The following is a 20,433-nucleotide window of genomic DNA, read 5'->3' as shown; positions in this document are numbered from 1 at the left end:
AAGGCATGTAGGAAAATGAGAGAACACTGGATTCGAAGAAAGAAGTGTTAAAATCCTACCTCCTGTTCCTGTGAATGGAGGGATATTGTTAAATTTGAGGTAGGAAGGGAAGAAGGGGGGGGGGAAGAAAAAGAGACAGACAAAGACAAGAAGACATGAAAAGAGTGAGACTCAGAGATAGACAGATATAAGGGGGAAGACAGAAAATAGAAACAAACAGATAAAGAAGAGAGAAAGAGGAGAGAAAAGAGATGGGGACAGACAGAATATAGACTGAGAGAAAAAAAGAAAGAAACATATATACAGAGAAAAGGGGTATGCAGAGAGAAAGAGATTTTGCAGAACATGAACAACTCTGGGATCCTATGAAGGGAACTCAGGGGTTCATGGTGCTATTTCAACTTTGATGGGTGACATTTTTCAAAATAAAGAATAGAAACAGAACAATGTGCCAATATGCTAGTAGGGACATATATATGAAGACCCAGCTACAGTAATGGTTGCTGAATTTAGTAGATAAAACTAGGAGGCCCAGCCACATTTGAATTTCCAGGGAATATCCAATACCTTTTTGGTGGACCTTTGTCCTAAACACTTCAATTCCTTCCTTCACTATCCTCAAGACAGGAAGACTTGCAGGGGACAAGTGGCCAGCCCAGGAGAGGCCCCATCTGGCAGCTCAGAAGCAGCTCAGGGAGGCTCTACAGAGGGCCAGTGAGTTCACCTTCTGGGCCTTTCCCTGTGGAAGGAGAAGTGTGGCTTCTCATAATGGTACCCACAGTGCAAGGAACTTGGCCTAGAGGAGGGTGGTCCTGTAAGAGGCAGGGTCCCCACCCACGTGGAGTGCTGCTGCCTGCTCCTTCATGGCCAGCCAGGGGCTTGGATTGAAGCTCAGCCTGACGCTACTGTAGTTGTAGGGGATCCCACCCCGGCTGGGATCTGGGGTTCTCCAATGGCTGGGGCAATGGGGAAAGGGGTCCACAAGGGACAAGGATGGTGGCTGAGTCTCGAGCAAGCAGGGGTGGGGTCGGGAAGCCTGCCTGGTTGTCACTGCACTCCAGCCCCCGCCCCCGCCCCTGCTGAAGTCCCTTGGGACCTTGGATGAGCACCGCGTGGGTGCAGAGCTCTAGGGGTCCCCCTGCATGTCCCCAGGCCTACAGCCGCCCTGCATCCCCTGCGTCCTGCACAGGGTCCCATGACATCCCTCACCATTGCCACCAGTGTTCCCATGAATCACGTGACACTTAAGGCGCCAATCTGCCCATGGGCAGAGTGACGGCTCAATAACAGAAAGGAGCCCAGATGGATTGCAAATACCTTTCATCTCAGCATTTTGGAGGCTGAGGAGGGAGGATTGAAAGTTGGAGGCCAGCCTCAGCAACTTAGAGAGGCCCTGAGCAACTCAGTGAGACCCTGGCTCTAAGTAAAATATAAAAAGGGCTGGGGACGGGGGTCAGTGGGTAAGGGACCCTGGGTTCAGTACTTGTGCCAAAAAAAAAGCCCTTCCTGTCCTCGGTTCTCACTCCCACAGGGGCCCCTGGGAGCCGGCAGGAAGATGGGATTGATGGGCCACCAAATCCCTTGCTGGGAGGTACCCAAGAGCCTGGGCCCAGCTGTGACCACCTCAACCACTTCCAGGGACCAGTCCCCTTCACATAAACATCACAACCATTTTTCAGGCTCAAGCTGAAATGGCGCAAAAATTGGGGGTGGTGCTGACATGGCCGCTAGATGGCGTGTCAGCGCAACAAGATGTGACAAATCCTCTGCTCCCGCCCGGGCTTTGTCCTGCCTCTAATGGATGGAGACACTGCCCACCTTGAGCAATGGGTCACTCATCAACACTTCCTCTGGGAGAAGAATTTGGTCATCAGGCCCTTCAGCCACCCCACCTGCCCACCCAGGGCCACCTCTGCCCAGAGCCAGTGGACCACCTCGCTGACACTTGAGGAGCAGGAATGAGAAGACCCCTCTGGTCACAAGGGCATCTCTGTCTCAACCCACAGCTGGGGCCTGCTGTCACTGCAGCCTCTGGCCTGCTCCTGGGAAAGGTTGGGGCCTGGGTCAGATGAGGGGCCTGGGCGAAACCTGCCCTTAGAAGTCAAATCTGAAGATGTGCAGCGACCTCCAAATACCCAGGACTCAAGTGAAGCCAGTTCCACACACCAAGGGAGGTGCTGTGGCCCAGGGTGCTCTGGGCTCTCATGGCCAGTCGGCTTCCATCTTTTTGGGGGGGGTATCAGGGATTGAACCTAGGGTCACTTAACCTCTGAGCCATATTCTCAGCCCTATTTTATATTCTATTTAGAGACAGGGTCTTGCTGAGTTGCTTAGGGCCCAGCTAAATTGTTGAGGCTGGCCTCCAATTGTGATCCTCCTGCCTCAGCCTCCAAAGCTGCTGGGATGACAGGCCAGCCCCACTGCACACGGCTTCTTGGAATTTTTTACAACCATGTGAGGCCTGGGTTCAATGGCCAGTGCCACAAGGGGGGAACTTAGAATTTTAGAACAGTTTTAGATTTGCAGAGCAGTGTATTCCTGTGTGTCACCCATCATCCTTTGTAGTTGGCACCTAGTCACCACCTGCACCACCATATTCCATTTTACCTGATGCCCCTTTTTCTGTTCTAAAATCCCAGCCAGGGGCCTTGGTATCCCATCTCTAGAGGCTTCTCTGGGCGGTGACCTTTTCTTCAATGGCCCTTGTTCTTGGTGACCTCAACAGTTTGGGGGAGGACACATAAGCTGCTCTGCTCATGTCCCTCAGCTGAGCTCATGGCCTGACTGAGACCCTAGGTGTGGGGAGTACACCATACCCTTGTGTCTGCAGATGTGCTCGCTGTGGATGTGTCCAGTTGGCGTTGAGTGCCAACTCCTGGCTGGCTCGAGGGGACGCTTCAGACCAACATGGCCCTTCCTCTCCTGTCCACCTGTGGAGGGCAGTGTCCTGGGCCCAGTGGCTGCACATTTACCTCAGCGACTTGGAACCCGCAGGTAGCTGAGCCCAGCCCCCTGTTGACCAAGTTCCTGTGACATCAGCATGACTCGGGAACGTCACTGCGCACTGGGTGACAATGCAGAACGACTCTCTCTGGTTGCTCAGGCTGGTCCATCTGGGCCATTGAGAGCCTTCTGTTGGCTCCTGGTCCCTTCAGCATATCCCCATCACTGACCATCTCAGAGTTAGAGGGCCACTGCGTGAGTGGGAGGGGGCAGCCCCTGAAAGCTGGCCATTCCAGAAGGTTCCTCCCCAATAGGCCAAGCACAGTGTGCATGAGCACATGAAGGCATTCCCCACACGGGCAAGACCTCAGATGCCAAGGTGTGGGGACATGGGACCGAGTGGATGAGGAGATGGTGGGCAGAGGTGGAGGTAAATCTCGGGATTCACACTGGCCCCACTGTCACCTGCATCACAGTGAGCTTGTCCCAGGGCCTGACCTGAGAGAAATACCAACAGCACACAGTGGGGGACACAGAGGCACCCTTCCTGGGGACAGGGGCCAGAACTCACACCTTTGGCCTCGAGCCAGGCCATGTTGGAAGAAATATATATAACAATAGTAGATAATTAAGATATGGCCAGCTGGGTATGGTGGCCCACACCTGTCATCCCAGTGGCTTGGGAGGCTGAGGCAGGAGGATCGCTGGTTGGAGGCCAGCCTCTGCAACCCAGCAAGGCCCTGAGCAGCTCAGCGAGACCCTGTCTCTGAATAAAAATGTCCTTGTGTTTAATCCCAGTTATTCCTTGTCCTTAAAAACAGTTTAAAAGAGGGAGGGGGAGGGAGATGGAGGGGGAGGGGTGGTGTTGTCCAAATAACATTTAAGATTTTATTTAAAAACACCTCAGGGGAGGGAGGATTCCGCTAAAGCAATCCCAAAAGTTATAACTTAAAAAATGCTCTTCAGACAGAACAGACAACATTTCAGACCTCACAGGTGAGGGGCAAGCCAGGCCTAGGCTATGCACGCTTCCCCTAGGGGGGACACAGTATCCCATGGACTGCCACACGGGTTCCTTCATGGACTTGTCCTGCTGGTCAGCCAGGATCTTAGCCGAGGATTTGGTGTCATACAAAAGGTCTTTGATCTCTTCCACATGCTCCTGCTCGATGCTGTTCTTCCCATTGATCTTCGCCAGCAGGTTGGCTGGGGTCAGCAGCTTCACCAAGGACCTGCAGTGGACAGTCGGGCCATCAGTCAAGCTGGGCTCAGAGGAAGTCCCCTGCAGGTCCAAGGGCAGCAGGACTCTGCCAGCTGGGCCCCCTCCAGGCTCTGGCTGGTTGTTGTGGAGCCAGCAAAGGACAGAGCTTCCATGACTGGGAACATCACAGTCATAGCCCCATCAGAGAGGCCACCAGCATGACATAAGTGCTAGTCCTCACATCTTAACCCTAGTCTAGAAATTCCCCAAGCCTTGTACAGTGGCTTCCCAAGGGCTCTTGAGGCTGAGGCAGGAGGATAGCAAGTTGGAGGCCAGCCTCAGAAACTTAGTGAGGTCCTGAGCAACTCATTAAGACCTTGCCTCTAAATAAAGTGCAAAAAAGGGCTGAGGATGGGGCTCAGTGGTAGGGCGCCTGCCTAGCACTTGTGAGGCCCTGGATTTGCTCCTCAGCCCCATGTCACAATAAATCAACAAAATCAAGGTCCGGGTGTGTCTTCAGCTCAGAGAGGTTAAAAGTCAGTGAAGCCACTACCCAGCCAAGGTGGCTTCAGCTGTAGGCTCAGCTGGACCCCAGGTACATGTGGTGAGTGAGGAAATGGGTCACAGGCCTCGCAGACTGTTGGGGATACCCTCCCTGGTCTGAGAGCCCACTGTCCTCATGCTTCTTGACAGGAACCAGGACCCAGGGGAGGGGCTGAGCTGGCGAGGCCCCCACAGAGCCCAGGCTCTGGCTCTGTCCATCTCCTGTCCCAGAGGATGGTGTCAGGATCAGTGACCTCCTGCAGAGGGAGTGTTAACTTCAGGACAAGGGGGACCCCTCTTGTCAATCTGACTTTCACAAGCCACCTCAGCCACTCAGCAGTCTAGGCCACAGTGTCCCAGGACTTGTCACACCTGGAAAACCAGAGACAGCCTAAGCCCTGGGCAGCCTCCTCCTGGGCCCAAGAGGCCACCACCTCACCTCAGAGTGGTCTTGATGCCAGTCTCCCCCAGGTGGTTGAGCGCCTCCTCACTGATGTCGATCCCCTCCATATGGGCTCGGATCTTAATTATCGTTCAGAGGAGAAAAAAACATGATCAACAGTGACCAGACCCAAGGCACAGTGGCACACGCTTATAATCTCAGCATTAGGAGGGTGAGGCAGGAGGATCGCAGGGTGGAGGCCAGCCTCTGCAACTTAGCGAGACCCTGAGCAACTCAGTGAGACACTGTCTCTAAATAAAATAGAAAAATGGCTAGGGAGGGGGCTCAGGGGTTAAGTGACCCTGGGTTCAATCCCTGTACCAAAAAAAAAAAAGTGACAGGGCCCAAATGTCCCCTTTATATACAGTGCTTTAAAATGACTCTGTGCAGCATCTCATGCTGCTGGACTGGGGAGCAGGAGGCTGGCTGTATCCTCCAGAGGACCCGGGCCACCTGCACAGCCAGTGTCTGGCTCACTGACTAAATAGTACCTGGTGTCCCCCTCTGTCCCTGCACCCTGGCCCGCAAGGCTCCAGCCTCCTTCCGCAGCCTGGGACTGAGAGGAGCCATTTTTATTTGCCAGGTGAACGTGATAGTCCAATAAATCAGAAAGTGTCCCCAGGATCTGGCAGCCTGCACGGCATCAGTGGGGCCATGTCATCTGTCACGGTGACACCTGTCACTGTTCCCGCGGGGACTAGGTGATAAATGCCGGGTAATCAGGTGGCGTGTGGTGTGGCCGAGATCACTGGGGCTTCAAGCCTCGTACACAACAGGGATTTGTCACTCTGGTAGCTCCATAAACAAGGTCTCAAATAGTCCTGGCTTCAATTACAGCCATCAAAACACTACAAGGGTGGAGGCGCAGGGACCAGGGACACCCAGTCCTCCCTGCAGCCTTCATGAGAGGTGCTGGGACAGTCCAAGCCCGCCCACTGACTGTCCAGAGGGACAGAGCTAGGGATCCAGGGAGGCCGGGCATGCTGGGGCCTGCACACAGAAGAGGCCTTGCGAGACCAGCAAGGTGGGGTCCAGGTGACCAGGACAGCGTGCACCCCAGGAAGCGACCCTCTAAGCAGGCCACCACTGCTACAAGGTGCCCCAGCAATGCCTTTCAGCTGGGCTCAGAGAACAGGCCTGTCATCCCAGCACTTGGGAGGCCGGGGCAGGAGGATCCTGAGTTCAAAGCCAGTCTCAGAAAAAGTGAGGCCCTGAGTAGCTTAGTGAGACCCTGTCTCTGAATCAAAGTCAGAACAGGGCTGGGGACAGGCTCCGAGTCGAAGGTCCTGGTTCAGTCCCTGTTTTTTATTCTCTCCCTCAAACTTAACCAGAGGGGGTTAAAAGTGAGAACAGGCAAGACCCAGTGGAACGGAGGCTCTGGGACACTGGACAATGTCCCTGTAACCAACCCACCCTGCAGATAAGGGGACAGAGCCTCTGGGTAACAGGAGCTGCCCAGGGTGGTGAGGGGCTGGCAGTGAAGGCAGGAGCGGACAGCGGCAGGTGCACACCTGCTTCATCTCCTGCTGTGAGTAGAGCAGGGTGTGGGTGATCATCCCACAGTCCAGCAGGTCCAGGGGGATCCTGTGGGGAGAGGGGATATCCTCAGTGCCTCTGTGAAGGCCAAGAGGAGTCCCATCACCTATGCTTGTCTGAGACAAGACACTGGACACTTGGAACTGGGAAGGGGGCACTGACAGTCACAGAGAGTGAGGGGGTGACCCAAGGAAAGCAGAGCCAGGGACAGGTAATATACTGACCCTCAAGTGGCCCCAGAGAACCCCTATTTGGTTGATTTTGTTTGGTGCTGGGAGGCTCCACCATGGAGCCCCAGATCCAGCCCTTTTTAATTTTTGTTTAGAGACAGGATCTCACTGGGTTGCTTAGGGCCTTGCTGATGCTGGCCTCCAACTCATGATCCTCTTGCCTCAGTCTCCTCAGCCTTCTGAGCCTCTGGAATTACAGGTGTATGCCACTGCTCCTGGCTGGACAATGATGTATTAAATATGAGGCCAAACACACACACACACACAAAGCAAATAAACTGCAATTCTTGTTTTTTGTATATGTATGTGTTGCTGGTGCTGGAACCCAGGGCCTCGGGCATGCTGGGCAAGCACTCTACCACTGAGCCACATACACCTCCAGCACAATCAACTGGAATTTTAAGTCAAAATTCAGAACTCCTTTATGTCAAAGACCCTGTTCAAACACTGAAAAGACTCCTCAAAGAATAAAAGATACTTACACATCAAACACATGGAAAAGGTCTAGTATCCACAATATATAAAGAGCTCTTACAATTCAATAATAAGATAACATGAATAAAAAAGGGCCAAACATACAAAAAGATATTTCTTCAAAGATATACAAATAGCCAGTAAAACACAAAAAATCCAGTCTCGCTGGTCCTTGACAAATGCAAATCAAGTGAGAGGCCACCGCACACCCACCAGGACATCTACGGTGGACAGTAACAGATGTCAAGTGGCACGTGGAAAAACCAAGACCCTCAGACATTCCTGGTAGAAGTGTGGCAATAAAGCCATCCTTCTGGCAGTTCCTTGGAAGGTCAGAGGTGCCATGTGACACAGCAGCTCCACCCCTCCACACAGACACAAAAGAAGAAACTGCAGTCCCCACACATCTGTGGCAGCGTCACTCCGACAGCCAAACCACCCAACATCAAGTGCACAGATCCATGAGCTGGTGAAGGCCCCATGCAGTGGGTGCTCCTCAGCCACAGGGGATTCAAGGGCCTGGAGGACAGGGGTGAAGCCTGTCAGTCACACCCCACCCACAGCCACAAAAGGCTAAGGGACAGAAAGCAGCCTCCCACTGCCTGAGGTTGGGGTGATGGATGGGACACAGCAGCAGAGGGGCTGTGAACAGCTAACGGGGATGGGGGTTGCAGCATTCTAAAACAGACTGTGGTGGCAGTTTTGCAATTTTGTAGACACACTAAGTGCTACTGGAGTTTTCCAGGGTGTAGGAGCTGCATCTCCATAGGCTGTTTCAAAGCCTCACCTGGGACCAAGCCACAGGCTCCCACTGAGACCAGGCCACATCACTGCCTATGGCCTGACGCCTATGGCCTGGAGCTGGCCTAGCACGGGAGGCGCTGGGCTCCCTGCTTAGCCCCACACAGAAGGAAATGAGGAGGCCAAGGCTGCCATCCAGACTCACCACCTAAGACTTTTTAAAAAGACTGGATGATGCAGAGGCCCACCCCTGTCATCTCAGCAGCTTGGGAGGCTGAGGCAGGAGGATCGTAGCTGGAGGGCAGCCTCAGCAAAATCAAGGTGCTAAATAAGCAGCTCAGTGAGACTCTGTCTCTAAATGCATTGGGTGGGGGGTGGGCCTTGAAGCCAGGTGTTGCTGGGGCGGACAATTGCTGGCTCTGTACTGGGCAGGTCCCCAAGTCAGGGCAGTCCCACGGGCTCTCAGCATGTCCCACTGCCCCCGAGGGCCCACGTGGAAAGCCAGGAGAAGAAGCCCTCAGCCAACACTGTCCCTTCTCCCCCTGACCCTCATGAGTCCCGGGGTCAGACGTGGGTCTGCAGGGCAGGGAGCTGGAAGGTCCCCTTGGGAGCAGCCTGTGGGCAGCAGGTCAGGAGTCGCCCACAGTGTGCCCATGTCCCAGATACTCCTCAGCCCCTGCCCCAACCCTATCTTGCCCAGAACCCCGGCTCCTGGCCCAGTCCAGCCTTGGTCACAGCCCAGCCTGCCTCTGGGCTGCGCACTCCCTGGACACCAGGTCACAGCCCCTGGTCCTGGGGTTGGGGGGCAGCAGCCACGTCCCTCAGGGCTGCTCAACCACGACCCAGGGACTAGGTACCAGAGTCCTGTTCTGGAGACCACGTGGCTCCATCCCCACAGGCAGATTCTCAGGTCAGAGCCACCTTCCCTTGGAGCTTTCTCTGTGGCTCAGAGCAGCACCCTCTGAAGACACCTTCTGGCCAGGCCAGGGATCCTGGGGGGGCTGTGAGCAGGGCTCCCCAGCAGGGGGGCCATATATCCATGTGGAGCCCTCGGCCAGCCAGGCGGGACCCAGATAGGGGACCCAGCGAGGGGACCCAGTGAGGGGGACCCAGTGAGGGGATCCAGTAAGGGGACCCAGTGAAGGGACTCCTACAGTAACAGGTGGTGGCTGCAGGGCCCCCAGCTCCTAATGCCACCCAGGGTGCCCTGAGCTCCCCCAGCAGCTGGCCAGGCTGACACCAGCTGTCCCTAAGGCTGCGGTAGGCACTTTCACCCTGATCTTGTTCAGTCACATCAGGGGACTTGGGGGGACCACACAATGCTGCCCATGAGCCTGGGTCATTGGCTCAGATCCCAAGGGCAAGGGAGAAGCCAGTGGCAGGGACCCGTGGGTTGCCTGGTGCTTTGGTCCCCTAGCTCCTGAGATGGGGCTTCTCATCGAGAGCCACTGAATTTCCCATTGTCTGTCACTCAGCAGCCAGTCTGGGCAAATGGGGGGTCATTTCTGGCTGCAGCTGTACTGAGACACTTGGACCACAGGGTTTTTTTCTAATTCCTACCCCAGCATGCATTCTCAGGGACTCGTCCCCATGGCCCTCAGCTGCTGGGGTGGAAGAGGCCCTCCTGCCAACTGCACTGAGCAGGCCCAGGCCCAGCTCCTGTTGAACCAGGAAGACAGAAAACCCTGAGGGCGCGACCTGCCCACTGAGCCGCTGGGTCTGAGGGGAGGCGGGGAGGCCTCCAGCACAGGGGCCCAGGGAGGAATGTCCCCCAGCTGTGGAGCAGATAGCAGGGCCACTGTGCTAAAGATGTGTCCAAGCCATTCTGCACCAGACCCCCTCTCCCCCGGCCTGGAGCAACTATACTCAAAGGCAGGCTGAGGCCAGGCAAGTGCCAGAGGCCCCACTGTGTCTCCAGAAAGGTCTTACTGTCCTTACTGGTTTTGTTCCTGGAGAGACCTGCATTCTCCTCAGTGTTTAGAGCAGCTCAACTCACAGTAGCCAAGCTACAGAACCAGCCTAGGTGCCCCCCAGCAGATGGACAAATAAAGAAACTGTGGTCCCTATACACAGTGGAATATTACTCAGCCATAAAGAAGAATGAAATGATGGCATTTGAAGGTCAATGGATGGAGCTGGAGAGGATCGTGCTGAGTAAGTAAGCCAATTCCAAAAAACAAAGGCTAAGTGTCCTCTCTGACATGCAGATGCTGACTCATAATAGGGGAGAAGAGAATAGAATTTCATTGGATGAGACAAAGGGACGGGAGGGGAGGGACTGGGAGAGACAGGGGGATGAATGGACGTCACTTTCCCATGTTCATATAGGAACACAACCAGGGACACCCCACAGCAGGGTAAGCCAAGGAATGAAAATCACACCCCTTGTAGGTGACATGTGGGATGCATGCTGCTGTCATAGGGAGCTAAGAAGAAGAAATTCAGAGACAAACCTCTGTTCCCACCTATGACAAGGGACAAGGTGCGATGTCATTCAGTGTCCTCATTAAAGATGAAGTAGGCTCTGCTGGCCTCTGGGAGCCAGTGTGAGGATGCTTACACTCAGGTCACCAGAGTGGCCCCACCTCCTCAGGCCTTTGCTCCCCATAGGAATGTCGAGCCTCAGAAGCCCGTGGAGACCCTGCCCATCAGGGACAGGTCAGGTGCAGCCTTCAGTCCCCCTGATGTCTCCTCCCAGGAGCAACATGCACTCCCTTCATTCCATCCTGACTTGTGACATCATGGGTGGGGACAGACCTGGGGAGCAGGGACAGCCAGCAGCACCTACCTGATAAAACAATTGCCTTCGTTGGAGGCAAAAATCACGATGGGGGTGATGGAAGATTCCAGAGCTTGGTACAGGGAGGTGAAGCCCTCGATGTCCAGCATATGCACCTTGTCCACGAACAGCATGCTGAGGACCAGCTCGGACACTCCCTGGTTGATATACTTGTTCACCACCTTGTTGATCTCGCCTCGGACAGGGTCCCAGCCAGTGGGGAAAATGTCACCTGCTCTATTCTCCCCACCTCAGTTCCCTCCAGACCCAACCCTGCAGCCTGATTCTCCTACTGGCTCTTGGACCCCAGGCTGGATACTGGACCCATTCCAGGTTTGGTGTCATCATTTGAAAACAAGAATGCCAGGTGTTGTGGCACATGCATATAACCCCAGCAGCCTGGGAGGTTGAGGCAGGAGGATTGCAAATTTGAGGCCAGCCTCAGCAACTTAGTAAGGCCCTGAGCAACTCAGTTGTGACCCTGTCTCTGAATAAAATACAGAATAGGGCTGGGGACGGGGCTCAGGGGTCAAGAGCCACTGAGTTGAATCCCTGTACCCTCATCTAGAAAAAAAGAAAACAGGCATCATTTCCCCCAAATGCCACATAAAGCCTTCTGTGGAGCTGTATGGGGTGCAGTGTCCAGGAGCTGCCCCATCTAGCCCAAAGCCTGATGCCAAGACACTCCACTTGGGAGCCCCAGGGAGATGTGTTTTCATACGCAGATTCTCCTCTGCTGCACTCAGTCAAGGAGCCCATTTCAGGCCCTGTGTGATAATGCTCAGGTTAATGAACTTTCCATCAAGTGAAGTTAGAATCCTCTCCCAAGGAAACCTGAGCAAGAAGGGTCAGAGCAGGCCCAGCCTCGGCCCCAGAACCATCAGCCCCTGCAGAACAGCAGACCCACCTCAGGTCCTAGCCCTCACCTTCCAAACCAGCGCGCCCTGTCATCAGGATGGAGCTGTTCCCAAAGAACCAGGATCTGAGGCCTGTCCTCACCCAGAGCCATGATGCAGGGCTGTCAAAACCAATTTCAGAGACGGATCTGCTATTGGCAACTCACGGAGGAGCTTAGGCTGCTGCAAAGCCTCAAGGCAACAGTGGATTCATGTTGAACTTACATTTTCAGGGAGTAAAGTGGTAATGCGCCCGAGAAGGACATAAAATTGGGGAAGAGCCAGGCGCAATGGCACATGCCTGTCATCCCAGCAGCTGGGGAGGCTGAGGCAGGAGGATCACAAGTTGGAGGCCAGCCTCAGCAACCTAGCAAGGGCCTAAGCAACTCAGCCAGGCCCTGTCTCTAAATAAAAAATAAGAGTGCTGGGACGTTGCTCAGTGGTCGAGGGCCCCCAAGTTCAATCACCAACATAAAAAAAAAAGTCCACAATGGAGCAAGGAAGACCCACTGCCTGGTGTCAAAATTGGTACCTTTCTGGGACCTCAAAGGAAGCAGATGCTGGCCTCAGCAGGGCCAGGGCACACAGTGTGGTCACGGCTTCTAAAGGGAGTGAAGACTCAGAGCCGCTCAGTGGGGTGCGCTTAGAGCCAGGAGCACGTCAGAGGCAGGGCCTCAACTCGGCTCCGGGCTCAGGCTTTGCCACGTGTCCTCCCTGTGATCTCTGTCTTCTTTGGCTTTATCAACTTGCCCATATGGACAGGACGTCTTGTCGCCCCTGTAGGAGAGGACTTTCTAAGGCAGATACCAAAGCCCATCCTCCTGCCTCCTTCGGGTCCCTGATGTCACTCAACTTGGAATCCTGAGGTGGACAGGCCCAGCACAGCTCCCCTGGAAAGGCTGAGGGGCTCCTGAACTCAGAGGGATCCCCTCAAGGTTTCCCCTGACCTGCAAGAATCAAGCAGAGTCGTGCGTGGTGGCACGTGTCTTTAAAAATCCTGGCAATTTGGGAGGCTGAGACAGGAGGACTGCAAGTTAGAGGCCAGCCACAGAAACTTAGTGAGGTCCTGAGCAACTCAGCAAGACCCTGTCTCTAAATAAAATATAAAAAAGGCTGCGGACGGGGCTCCATGTGTAAGCACCCCTGGGGTTTAAGCTTCAGTACAAAAACAAACAAACAAACAAAAAAAAAAACCTCCGGCCAGATAGGAAGAATCTCCAATCCCAAGAGCCTCTGGCCTCTCCTGGGCAAAGCTCCAAGGGACAAAAAGCAAAATCAGATTCCCAGCAGAAAGCCTGTTCCTGGTTGGGAGGAGGAGGCCCCATCAGGATGAAGAGCAAACCTGACTCTCTGTCCAGCAGGGCCCAGAGCAGCGCCAGCTGGGAGCTGGAGGACTCGGGGCTTGGGCTCTGCAAAGGCCAGAGCCTCCGTGAGGCTGTCTGAAGCCCTGTGAAGGCTCCCACCAGAAACCCCCAGCCCGGGGTGGATAGCAGCCCCCAGCAGGCTGGCAGGCAGCCAGGGGCAGACAATGCCCAGAGATCAGCCGTGACAGCATCTGGACATTGGGACAAAGGGGCCAAAACTCATGCTGTGCTCATTGCTGAGCCTCCCAGAGGGCCGCCAGGAGGACAGCACAGCCCTGGCCACTGGTTCCCAGGGCCTTGGGCATGCTCTGGACCAGCAGGGCCTGTCCCTGGTGCCTGGTGTGGGCCACGTCCAGGTCATGCAATGTCCCATCCTAGATGACCTCCTTCTTCTTGTGCATGTTGCCCTTGGGCAGGGCATGTCCTCCTTGGCCTCCAGGGTGAACTCTGTGGCCTAGGAGTCGCACCTGCCCTGCCTCTGCCAGCAGACCATGGGGCACCGGGACCACACAGAGCTCAGTGACAGAAAGGTCCCTGCTGCCCACTGAGGGCCCCCAACGGTGCCCTCCACCTGATCCCCGCAGCCTGGTGCCACGCTGGGCTCACAGACCTGCCTGGGCAACCCTTGAGACTTTCTGGAAGATTCTCTCCCCTTTCTTTTCACTCCTGATAAAGGAGCATCCAGGGGACTCACTGGAGCCGGGGGCCCAGGCTCTTCTAGGTGGTGATTTATGGGTGACACGAGACCTTAGACTCATCCATGAACCAGGGAGGTGCAGCCACCGTGGGACACAGCAGCAGATAGAGGAGGAGCCACCTGGTGCTCTCCCCAGGCTCAGGACTCAGGGAGGGACACCAGGGAGATAAGGAAAGATGGAACACTCAGCCTGGTGCAGCAGGAAGGGACGAAGGCTGTCTGGTCCCTGTCCCCCACAGGGTTTGGGTCTTGAACACTCTGCCTGCTGAAGTCACAAGGAGAGGAAGACAGAGAAAAGCCAAGGTGACTTAGGTAAAGGGACAGCTGCTGACCTTCCCCCACCCACCCCCGCTGAGCAAAGTGACGTCCTGGTCACCCAGGTCTCCCTCTGGCAGACCCTCAGGAGTGGAGCTGTCTCTGGGGAGCATACCTTCACAGCCCCGCTGTTGGCCTCCATGTAGATGATGTCCCTGGCCTCCACTCACTTCTGAAGACTTTCCAAAATGCTGGGGTTCAGCAAAAACCAAACCAAACCAGACAAAGGGGGACTCAGACCACCATGATGCATGTTCCAGTTCCTTCTGACCCCGGGGGAAGGCACCTTTCTGTAAGAGACCTGAGGGGCCAGGCACAGCAGTGCACACCTGTCATCCCAGGGACTCAGGAGGCTGAGGCAGGAGGATCACCAAGTTGGAGGCCAGCCTCAGCAACTTAGCAAGGGGAGACTCTCTCAAAACAATACAAAGCAAAATAAAAAGGGCAGGCTTCTGGCTCCCTGCTTAAGCACTATGGGTTCAGTTCACAGGACTAAACACAAGAGAGAGACAGACAGACAGACACCTGAGGTAGCCAGTGACAGTAGGAGTGGGGGGTATGAGGGTATGTGGCAGGACACAAGAGCCTGGACTGGGGGGCTAGCACACCAGGAGGTGAACCTGAGGGTGACTGTGTCTGCCTGCAGGGGACAAGAGAAGGTCACCACTACTCCTCTTTGCCTTGACTTCAGGGGATGCAAAGTGGTAGGAGCATTCTCACAGGGACCCAGCTGCCCTTAGAGGGGACATATGTCCATGGCCATGCCCCATGGCACCCGCCAGGAGCACAACTACAGCTCCAGCCCTTGGGTTAGGGACACCAGAGCTTCCTGCTTAGCCACTTGAGGCTGCATTTGACGTGGCCCATGATTCCGGCTCTCTGGGCCTTGGTCTCCTCCTATATGTGACAGTACCCAGAAGCACCCACAGAGGAGTCCAGCTCAGAAGGGGAAACAAAAGTTGGAATCCCCTCAAACTGTCTGGGTCAGGAGGCTGAGGAAGGAGGATCACCAAGGTGGAGGCCAGTCTAGACCACATAGCTAGGCCCTGGGGCTGGGGCACAGCTCAGTGGCAGAGCGCTAGTTCACTATGGCCAGGGCCCTGGGTTTGAGCCCCAGGACCACAAAAAAGAAAATCCTAGCACCTCTGGCCCCTGGGGCTGTGCACATACATCTCAGGGTGATACTGCTATATGGGGCCTTGCTCTTCCCCAGGGGTGTGCACTGGGCAAGGACAGCAGCCTCTGCAGGACCCGGCTGGCAGACAGGTCCTGAGGCTGAGCTTCCAGAGCAGCTGCTACAGACAGCCACCCTGTGGAAACACACCTGAGCTCTGTCCCAGACAGAGTCCAGAGTCAAAGGGGGGTGGCGGTGGGCACGACACAGCCTAACATCCACTGCAGGGCTCCCTCGGCAGGAGGGGGCCCCCAAAAGGCCAATCTAGAAACAAAGTCAGTATGTGGTGGCCAAAGGCCAGGGGGAGGGACAGCAGGTGGCCATTCATGGGAATGAGGTCCCTTGGAAGGTCACCTTTGTTTTGGAAGACAATTTTACTCTTCTCCATTAGGCTCTTTTTTTGAGACGCTGGTCAAAGCAGACCGATGGATGGCTCAAGTTTCCACTGTGTTCCTGTGTCCTCTCTCCAACGTGAAAGAGGACAATTTTTCTCTTTTCCTCTCAGGCACTTTTATACCGTTGATTTTCCAGATGAACTGGCTCAAGGTGTCATTCCTGAGAAAGGGCCACCTTCTCAGAACCTCATTAATCCAGGGTGGACAGGATGTGATGAGGGATTAAAGAGAGAGAGATAGAGGTTTGCGGAGCCAAGCTCCTGAGATGAATGTTAGACCAGGATGCAAGAAAAGACCACTGACTCCAATTAAAATCTAATTAAAGCAAGCTTATTATTTTGACCGGCCAGGCTGCCTTTCCCTCCCCAAACCGCGGGAACAAGACAGCAACCCCACCTTTCCTACAGCCCAGCTTTATAGCCCAGAAAGTTACACAAAGGGGGGTTACAGATGACGGAACTCTGACGAGCATCACGCTAATGGTAGTTTACATTTTTTTTTTCCTGGCCCCAACATCAGAATTTATGAGGACCATTAGAGCCTCAGAGAGGTTTGTTGTCTGGCCAGGGAAGGCCAATATTTGTGAGGTGTCACTAAGTTTCAGAGAGGACTGCTATCTGGTCAGAGAGCCAGGCATGGGTGAGTTCAAGGCACGGGCAGGCCTTCCAAGCAGTTTCAGAATTTGCAGTAATTTATAGTAAAGCCGAAATTATCTTTTCATGGCTTTGTGGCAATATGCCTCCCAATTTTAAGAAAAGATCAGGTTGGGTCTATCAATGAAGGCCCTGTTGGAAAACAGAAAAATAGGCCTTGGGGGAAGTGATATTTTCATGATCTCCATACAGCAGTGACCAAGAAACTACCTCAGAGAATCAAAGAACCATAAAATTATAAAAGGGGGAAAGATGGAGAGATTCTATGGTGGATGGAGAGTGGTCTAGAGATGAAAAACTGAGCCCCAGAGAGCTCAGAGGACTCACAGGGGTCACTGAGCACCAGAGGACTTGCAGTCACCCTGCCCCTCAGCCAGCAGTGGACGCAGGATGACTGTGGAGCCTCTTCCTGAGCCTGAGGCCTTGATCTGGAAAACAGGGAAAATTAGATTCACAGTGCCTGCACACATGGGCACACAGCTGCCAGGAGCCACAGGTAAAATACCTCCCCAAGCCCGCAGCAGGGGACCTATCTATGTAGCAGGGGACAGGTACAGAGCTAGTGTGAGTCAATCATAACAACAGTGGATGAGTAAAAACATTATGAAAAAGAAAGAAAAAAGAAACAAAATTATGTCCACTTTGACTTTTGGGGGAGGTGAGGGGGCAGTATTGGGAATTGAACCGAGGGGTGACTTACACCTGAGCCCCATCCCGAGCCACATTTTTTATCTTATTTAGAGACAGGCTCTCCCTGAGCTGCTCAGGGCCCTGACTAAGTTGATGAGGCTGGCCTCCACCTTGTGATCCTCCTGCCTCAGCCTCCTGAGCGGCTGGGATGGCAGGTGTGCTCCACTGTGCCTGGCTGGCCAATGGTCATCATGTGGGTGATGAGATGGCAGAAGCAATTTCTTGACTTAACCACACAACTCCCAGGAGCAATGAGAAAAGAAAGAGCTACCTCATGAAGGTACCTATGTCAAAGCCCTCTATGTCCCTTTATACTACACAGTGTTATCCTGAGTGTCCCATATGGCATCAGCAGTGCAGAGGCCAAGGAAAAATGGACACAGAGGTCACACCACCTGCCCAGTGCCACAGTGCTGAGGACAAGGCTCAGGACGGACTCCCCTTGAGCTGCTTGTTGCTCTTGGCTGTCTTGAGTCCTATGATCATGAGGCTGATGGTCTTGCCATAGCCGCCCATGGGGTTCTCAGTCTCACATGGTGTCAGCTTGGTCACCTCCCCCTCGTAGACCTCCTTGGCCTCCTTTATCCGCAGCCCTGGGAGGGACTGCCAATGGGGACACAGTGAGAAATGGGACCATCCTTCTCTCCACATCCATCCCCTCCCCACCAACAACCTTCTTACCTCAAACTGCCACAGCACAAGAACTGACAAGTCACCCTCCAGTACAACCCAGAGACACCACCACGAGTGGAGAGCAACACTACAGGGAGCGGTGGCCCATGCCTGTCATCCCAGCTCGGGAGGCCAAGGCAGGATTACGGTGAGCTGGAGACCAGCCTCAGCAACTCAGTGAGGCCCTGATCAACTCAGTGAGACCCTGTCTCCAAATAAATTCAAAACAGGGCTGGGAGGTGGCTCAGTGGTTAGGTGCTCCGGGTTCAATCCCTGGTGCCCCACCTCAAAAAAAAAAAAAAAGGAGAGCTGAGGACCACTGCTCTCCTTACAAATGGGGAGACCACAAAGGACTTCTGCTGGCAGGTGGCCATCGGGCTCCCTGTGAGCTGATATGGAAATGTCCCAAAGGCAGAGACATGGCCACAGGATCAGACACTCAGGCCACTTCCCACTGTTCAAGGGGGGGTGTTATCTTATCACACCATCCCTTGCCTTCTCTTCTCCAGAAACCCAAACAGGACAAGAACACTCAAGACAGGAAGCTAAAGGCCAGCTCTCCTCTGTCTGTGATCTACCTGAGAGCCTATAAATGGGGCTTTTAGAAAACACCCAAAAGAGAAGCCACATTCTGTGTTTGATGAACCAAATTCCCAGCTCCCGAACCCCAAGACAAACTTCCCAAACAAAGCCCAGAGCAGCTGTGCACACCTCGAGTCCCAGCAGCTCAGAGGCTGAGGCTGGAGGATCATGGGTTAGAGGCCAGCCTCCACAACACTGAGGCCCTGAGCAACTCAGGGAGACTCTGACTCTAAATAAAATGCAAAATAGGGCTGGGGATGGGGCTCAGGGTTTGAGGGCCCCTGGGTTAAATCCATGGTACAAAAAAAAAAAAAAAAGAAAAAATAAATTTCACAGAAAACATGAAGGTATCAGAAAACTCTGTCAAGCTTGGAAAATTCTGGGCTTTTAAGCCTACTTTGATTTTTTTAATAGAACATTTTCTATTCTTCAAAGAGGAAATTCCTCCAAATGGAATGCCTGCCCATACTTACTGTCAGGGGACAGTGACATGAAATTTCTCCAGGAGGGGAAGGAAGGCATCCCCATCTTTCAGCCACTCATATTTGTCTAGAAGTTTCTCGGTGGTGACCAGAAGACAGGGGAAGGCCCAGTGGACCATGGGCCCAGCTGGTGGCCAAGAGAGGGGCTGCAGGCGCTGTCTCTGGCCACGACAGCACAAAGGACATGGGTTTTATCTACTGGCTTGGGTTTCTAAGTCCCTGACAGAGTCCTTTATCACATTAAGGGAGTGGCATACATGGGGACAACTGACCCTCTCTCCCTCCCTCTGCAGCTTCTCAGGAAGTCAAAGGTGCAGGGACAGAAGGCTCCTGTCTGAGGGGAGGTTACAGCTTGCCCTTTCATTCTGTGGCAGGATCTAGAAATTTCTCTCACCTGCTGCCATCAAAAGCACCTGCTGTGTCCCCCACCACCCCACCCCAGGGACCACTCCCATCAAATGTGCCTGGTGACCTCTACTTTTTCAAGTTTTAAAGCATTTCAGTTCCCACTGAGCCATTGAAACACAAGCAACTGTGTGAAGGCCAGTTTTATCAGGTTTTTGTCTCACAAAAATGGGGTTTTTAATTTTTTTTAAGTTGTAGATGGACACAATTTCTTTATTTTTTTATTTTTATTCTTATGTGGTGCTGAGGATTGAACCCAGGGCCCTACACATGCTAGGTGGGTGCTCTACCACTGAGCCCCCGCTCCAGCCCAGAAAAATGGTGTTTTTTTTTTTTTAATTTAAGTTTTAAAAATAATAATGTTCAGGTATTTGAAAGGTTGTCCTATCTTACTGGTCACAATTTTTTGGTTCTTTTTGGTACCAGGAATGGAATTCAGGGGCCCTAAAACCCTGAGCCCCATCCCCAGTCCCTTTTATATTTTATTTAGAGACAAGGACTCACTGAGTTGTTCAGGGTCTGGCTAAGTTGCTGAGGCTGGCCTCCCACTTGCTATCCTCCTGCCTCAGCCTCCTGAGCTATTGGAATATGGTTCATATATTTAATTAATGAGTTAAATAAAGTCACTGGCACATGTTTAAATAAGGAAAAGAAAGCCAGGCACCATAGCACACATCTGTAGCCATAGTTACTCAGCATACTGAGGCAAGAGGAAGGTTTAAACCCAGGAGTTCCAGGACTGCCTGGGAAACATAGTGAGACCCTTAAAAATAGGAAATGAAAAGGGAAAAGAAAAAGAAAAATGAAGAAAAAACAATAGAGAGAAAAATTTTAAACGTAAAACCCAGGTGTGATTGTATACACGTATAATCTCAGAAGCTTAGGAGGCTGAGGCAGGAAGATTGAGAGTTGGAGGCCAGTCTCAGCAACTTTGTGAGACCCTGTCTCTAAAAGAAGTATAAAAAGAGCTGGGGATGGGGCTCAGGGGTTAAATGCCCCTGGGTTCAATCCAATCCCTGGTACTAAAAAATAAAAATAAAAAGCCTAAGTTCAATGTGACACAAAGCTTAGCTTCGGGGCAGAAGTTCAGAATTAGAAATCTTCAGTTCAGCATTATTGTCACACAGGGGCTGGGGATGGCTCAGAGGCCATAGTCCCAAAAGAGAGAAAGGGAGAGAGAGAGAGAGAGAGAGAGAGAGAGAGAGAGAGAGAGAGAGAG

The 20,433-nt window shown here is 53.4% G+C and overlaps 1 pseudogene; it reads right to left on the bottom strand.

The window, feature by feature from the left end:
* Positions 1-3,387: 3,387 nt before the first annotated feature.
* The window catches only part of LOC107161058, a 24,344-nt pseudogene continuing 7,298 nt past the window's right edge, over positions 3,388-20,433 (bottom strand).

Source organism: Marmota marmota, unplaced genomic scaffold (assembly GCF_001458135.2).
Source record: "Marmota marmota marmota unplaced genomic scaffold, marMar, whole genome shotgun sequence".
NCBI lineage: Eukaryota > Metazoa > Chordata > Mammalia > Rodentia > Sciuridae > Marmota > Marmota marmota.
This window is presented reverse-complemented; position numbering and strand designations above follow the sequence as displayed.